Consider the following 6733-nt stretch of genomic DNA (forward strand, 5'->3'; position numbering starts at 1 on the left):
TTTGAAGAATAAAGCCCTGAAAATTGTGACCAAAATAGCATTAGGCGAGATTTTCACAGTGGTCAGACTTTTCTTTGTCCAAGTTGCCACAATTTCTTCTAAGTGGGGGTTGGTTGACTGCCGTACAGGTTGAGTGTGAAAGTATTTTTATGCTTGTGTGGCCACCGCTGTGCCCGGGTGTGCCATCTAAAACTTGACTCTGGCACGCCAACAAAATCACAAGAAATGTCAGCATGCAGAGTGCATTTTTTTAGAATTTGTATCACGTCTCATTATTTGTTACCCCATTGAAATTAATTGGAAAAAAACAGGCTGTTAGAGAGACTTCATGTCACTTGTAATGAAAGTTTGAAGCCTTTGCGCATTTCAGTGTGAGGTCAGTGTTGGATCATCGTGGCAGAGGTGTCAAAACAAAGCTCTCTGGACGAGACTTTTCTTTTTTAGGCTGTGCACCGAGAAAGAGGAACAGATAACGGCAGACAGAAAAAAGAGCTGCTAGGGGTAAAGCATCAGGGACACTAAACCAAAAGCTGATAGCTGATAATTGAGTGTCATTCCTCTGTTGGTCAGTCAGACTGGCCCCCAGCCCGGAGAAGCCCAGAGCATCAGGATTTGATGAGACCTTTAACTTTGCAACAGAGTTAACTTAGATGAAGGACATAAAGTAACCTGAGTTACAAACATAATATGGTACTTATTCTGACCCAAACCGTGATCTTTCCCTCAACCTAACCAAGTAGTTTAGTTGCCTACGCCTAACCAATTTGTACGAAACATAGTTCCTGTATGCCTATCGCTGGTATGCTGCAACAGCCATGTTGTCTGGTGGATATCGAAGTCACTGGCAACCAATCTGATCAGTCGTTTAGGTTTAAGGATGTGTTGACTCCTTCTAAAGCGTGTCACCTAACATCAGAGTAAACATCAAAAGTCATCGTAATGAACGTTACAACGAACGTGGCTGTTGTTAGCACTGCTGTCGAGTCAGTATCAGGTAGTTTCAGCTGCACTTTTTGTGCATTCTCCTGCAACGAGCTTGCTAATAGCTTTAGCAACATATCTGGCTAATCGTGTGGTAGGTAGGTAGGTAGAAAGACAGGTAGGCCATCCGGCCATTTCATTTGACCTGCTCGATTCACTGTATTTTTCTTTCATTTCATTCATTTACTGCTGTTGGGATATTGTGAGGATTTCATCAAATTTAACACAAATCGATCCAAAATATATCACTTACTCTGACGCTAATGTCAAAATAAGCTGCAATCTTATTATTCTGCCTTTCCCTGATGTCCAAATCGCCTGCAAAAAAAAAATAAAAAATCCCTGACTATGTGGGTGAGGCCCGCGGACAAAAAGCGATAATCTATCATGCCATCTTGAGTCTGTGTCAGAAACTAACACCCATCCGCTGCCTCCTCTTCAGTGGCTGCATAAATAGCTGCTGAGATCGCTGATTGATAATTATCCTTATCTCCAAATGTCTCCCGTTACAAGGAAACAAATAAGGGGGAGAGGGAAGCGGGAGCTGGCAGGCAGAGGTCAACGGGAGGACTTCTACATTTCATCCGGCACACGTTGAGAGATGGAGGTGCCACGGAGTGACAGTCTCCGACCCCTAGGTGAGATCTGAAAGGGATGATAAAGGCAACTGACGGAGAGAAAATTGGCAGATAATTACAAAGGCTAGAGGGGCACATTTTGTCTCCCGCTGTCCCTTTCTCTTTGTCGTGCGACACATGCACATGCACGCACACACACACACACACACACACACACACACATAATGCAACAACAGCAGCAAGTCAGTGTGAGCACTGTGCAGCATCCACAGGTGGGTCCAGTGTTGCCCCAGTTACCTTGAAAAAGTAATCCAATTACTGATTACTTCTTTAAAAAGTACCTTGGTTACATTACTGATTATTTGTTTTTAAAAGTGACTAAGTTAGATTTCAGGTTACTTATATGTTCTGTGAGGCAGCACCGCAATGATAGTAGTAGGGATCTTGTTTATTATGGCACCAAAGGAGGGCAGGTCAACCGTGTTTAAGGGCAGCATTTCCTCTACAACATACCGCACAACCAACTTCTTCAACTCTCCCCCACTGATTAGTTTTGCACCAACCAGCTTTTGTTGTTTGGGTGATGGGTCTCTGCTTAACACCAACTGGTGGACTTGCTCTGTAAACTTAGCTGTGCTGCAAAGCCAAATTTGACGTTGTATTTTTGAAGCTTGATAGTATTTTGTCACCAGCACAGAGTGTACGATAAACTTTAATATTCTCACCTTAAGCTGAACTCACAATACTGACTGTATTTCCAGCTAAGAAAACGCGCATCTCTCTCCTCCCTCATTGTTGTTTGTGTGGTGTAACACACGAGTTGTCCTCATGCTGAAAATGTGACTTGTCCTGTACATGACATCACTCCCTGAGACGCAAGAAGAAAGCAAAAATATATATTATTACGAAGGAAAATTACGAAAATAATAGTAATGCAGAGTGACTTGAATAAGTAACTTTAATCTGAACACTGGTTTGGAGATATTTGCGTGTTAGATTACTCATTACTGAAAAAAGTGGTCAGATTACTGACCAGCATCACTGGGTAGGTCCTGAAATTATCCTTAACTCCCGCTCCGCCATAACTCCTGCCTGTTTTTGTTTGCTTTGGCTTGTTTTCAGGAGACATTGAACCCATCTGATCATCCCTCAGAGGAAACGTCCTCCATTGAAAGCATACATCTGTGGTCTGTGCTGTATATCTGTGGAGGCTGACAAATTGGCTCTCCGCCAATGATGAAGTGACATCATATATAATGGTAACATTCGGTATATTTCTGAGGCTGCTTCGCCTTGTTTTTTGCTTTGAAAATGTCATCTGCTGATCGAGGGAGCATGGCCTCCGATTTGTTGTTTACTGAAGTAATGGAGTTAGACAGAGGTGGCATTGAGGAACAGGCAGGTGCAACACAACAAAGCTGTGAAATGTACTCAGCAGAGGAGAGGAATCTCCCTGTCACCGTAGGATCTGATGAGTCCACGTGAGGTGTAGAAGGGTGTGGGCGGGGGATCCGTCTGATGTCTTAGACTGGAGTCCTGCAAAAGATCAGCAATTGTTTGTCTCACTTCTGTAACCATTATCGTAGCCCAGCTCCAACCACCAAGTGTGTTTATTGCTCTAACCAAACCACAACGACAAAATCTGCCACATTATATCTAAACGTCCGATCACTTCTGATGCTAAATGTAGTCGATTAAAGCAATGCGTTCTTATGTGTGTGTGCTATTTTCCAACCGAGAAAACCCGAGTTCTCCTTCTGCAAAATCTGCTCTCCCTCCAACACCATGTCATGTAATTGCTGTTAGGGTAGAACCACAGGCTATTTCAGCTCAGATATAGCCGCTGGATAGCCAGAGGGAGTGCTGCTGCTCATAAACAAAACGTTCCCCTCGCTTGTAAACTAACTGCATTTCCAACAGTACAAATGGTTTCTCAAAATATGAGCAGAGGATGTCGTGGATGAGGACAAGTCCTGGGAGCTACATGGTCCCACACAGACCTGCAGCTGGAGAACTCAAATTTCACTGTCAGTAAGGTCGCCTCACAGGAATACGTCACTTCAGTTGACTACATTAACCATCTTCTACAGCGCTGTTAGACTTGTAGCAAGGCCCTCATAATGCCATAGTTCAGTACATGGTTGATAATGCACTCATCCATAACTGCTTTTTAGGATGATTTCATATTGGCTTCTGGATGTCTTCTAATCTTATCAATATCTGAGCAAAAAAGTTTTTTTTCTCTCTTTCTCCTCTCTCTTAGATGTTGTAGCTGCAAAAAGCATAGTTACCTGTAATAACGTATGTGTTAATCTTAATAAACACTGTAATCTGTCAAATGTCTAAACGTAAAAACAACTTATTACATTTTCAGTTGTTAAGGCGTTTCAGCTCTTAAAACGGACATGTAATCGTCTCCTTGGTTATTCTTTGCAACTCATTATTTAAATGAAGAAAGCAAAGAAAAGGTAAAGGTTAGCAAGGACATAATCGATCAGTACTAATTGTTTTGAATGTTAAGATGATCAATTATAAGAAACTCAAACGCCTTTATTAACATTCTAAAGCAATCTATTGATGTTTAACAGGCTCCTGTAAGAGCTTATGAATATCTTATTTTACTTACAACATTATGAATAAACATGTTTATCATTCTGTTATTCAAAGGTAACAAAGTCCCATCAGTATTAATAAAGACTGAAGGAAGGACCTGCAATATGATCTCTTTTATTCGAGACATTACTATTTCTTGGCAAACCTGGTGCCTACATTACCCACAATGCAGTTCGGTCAGAGATCTGGGTGTGTGTTATGCTAACAGTGGCCAATCAACCGCGCAGTCATGTGCTGTCTAAAAAAAATCATATTTGGTTTCAAGCGGGATGTCACATGACATTGAAACATGTTGAAAGTAAACACTGGGCTGATGTTCAGAAACTTTTATCAAAGTCATGTGTTGTATGCTCATTGTATTGTTTCCTTTGAGTGTCCTTGTCACTCAAATACTGGAAACAGTCCACGTGGTCTTTTAATGCATTGAGCAATAAATGCAAAGCAACATCTTTTGAACGTCCACGTGGCTCAACACTGGAAGAACGACTTCCCAAATCTGGCCATCCCACTTCTACACCTTCACATTTTCCTTCACGACCCTGCTGATGCTGCCACCACATTTAAATAATCCAATTCATGAAGCTCTCTTTGCATCCAGAATACAGATATCCGACTCATTTTGCACATACAGCGGTACTCTCCAAGACCTGACTGAATACACGCATTCAGTTTGTTTTACTCTTTGTCATATCTGCGCATGGCAACAGTCCAGTTAAATAACTGAATAAGTTTCCGGCAGGGAAGTCTACTGAAGGAGAGTTTCCACCTGTACTGACTTTGGGCCTGTTCATTTACTTCACGCCCTCATTTCTAATTTTTCCTAATGCAATGCTTTTTTTTTTTTCTCCCTCTCTTTCTCCCATCAGCCACCTCTGTTGGCCATTAATCATGTCATGCGTCTCTCACTGGATGAACCCCAGGGAGTGCCGAGGGGATCAGAGGACTGAACTGCACTTGAACTGGAAAATATGCACCAGAGCAGCCAGAGCAGCTGAACCAAATCATGTCTTAAGAAAATCGTGTGAGTCTTGGTGTCCATGTGTGTGTGTGTGTGTGTGTGTGTGTGTGTGTGTGTGTGTGTGTGTGTGTGTGTGTGTATGTGTGGGTATATTGTATGTGTGTTTGAAAGAGAGACAGAGAGAGATTTAAGTGTGGTGCCGCTCTATATGCTTGACTTTTAGTAATGTGATTCCTTCTGAAGTGTATTCTTAATCCCAAACATTGTTTTTTCTCCTCCACCGCCACCCTTGCTGATTCTACCTGACAGAGGCAAGGTGGGCGCAGATGTATCACGTTCTGTTTTCAGAATTGATGGTTTCCAACGCGCAGTCGTCCCTCAAGAAGCGAGAGAATCGCAGAGAGACGTTGTTCTGTTTGCAGTGACTTACAGTACATGCAGCTGAATGAGTCGGAGACATGTGATCTGTGGGGGCCCGAGCTGTAAATCTTAAAGGACTTTGGAGCCGAGTCCTCTCAGTCACTGGACTGATGGGAGTTTGATTTATTGGTTTCCACACCAGAGGTTATTGTTTCATCTCTGTTGCTTCACTGACGGAGGCATGAAACGTGCACGTGAAAGACACAGTTCCACATTTTAGGAAATGCACTTGTTCACTATTCTTGTCATGAGTTAGAAAAGAAGGCCGATACCACTCAGTCAGAATGTTTTACAACCAACATGTGTCACTCATATTGCATCATTTGATTGTCTGATTTTATTTGCCTAATACTGTAACACTGTATATTAACAATCTTTAAGTATGTCATTAGCTGTTTTACAAATAACCAAAAATCAGATGCTTTTTAAACATCTTTTTAAACAACAGTTTATTGTAAAGTGTACCTGTGTTTCTAAAACCTGGAAATAGTCAATAAAAAGTGTAGTCAATCATTAGATATTATTCAGAGCGCCATCATAAAGTTACCGCAGATGTTTATGAAATACATTTTAATTAGCTATATATTTACCATTTATAGATAATGGTTATGCTAAAGCATTACCAACTGCAGCAAAATAAATATAGCCACCTTATCTCAGCATAAAGACTGGAAGCATAATCCCTTTAACAAACAAGACGTTTTGCATGTTTTATCCACAGATTAAACAAAGCAGGTATGATGTGTTAATTAGTGAGCTTTAGATGCGCCACTGGGTGGAATCTGGCACCTTTCAGCCAGAGTCGGTCTCGTTGTTTATCGAAGGTTCCGATCTTTACGCCGCGCTTCAGCTAACCAGCCGCTGGCTGTCGCCTTATATTTTGTGGATTGCTATCGATTTTTTCACCTAACTCACGGCAAGGAGAGCGAATCGGCTTATTTCCCAAAATGTCTAATGATTCCTTCATATAAGTAGACGCGTGTCTCAAGTTTCAAGTAATTGTTCCTTGGACAGGTCAAAGCAAGTCGCAGTTCCAGTCCTCGAGGTGCAGAAAATTAAAACCCACTTTCCCCCAAAGATGCTGCAGCATCCCGTCTTTCTAAAGAGGAAAAACAAGGTTTTAGTAGCTGTCTGTTTATCCAACTTCTTCACACAGTATGACAATAAATCAAATCAATGGACA

General features: G+C 41.7%; 1 long non-coding RNA gene across 1 annotated transcript; it reads left to right on the plus strand.

Moving 5' to 3' along the window:
• The first annotated feature begins 1493 nt into the window (after positions 1 to 1493).
• On the plus strand, positions 1494 to 5159 carry LOC119022225. The gene is made up of 3 exons (XR_005075862.1): positions 1494 to 1619; positions 2682 to 2818; positions 5039 to 5159. It is a non-coding gene; the product is annotated as an uncharacterized LOC119022225 (long non-coding RNA).
• Positions 5160 to 6733: the final 1574 nt, after the last annotated feature.

The sequence above is a fragment of the Acanthopagrus latus genome, chromosome 7, assembly GCF_904848185.1.
Source record: "Acanthopagrus latus isolate v.2019 chromosome 7, fAcaLat1.1, whole genome shotgun sequence".
Lineage (NCBI taxonomy): Eukaryota > Metazoa > Chordata > Actinopteri > Spariformes > Sparidae > Acanthopagrus > Acanthopagrus latus.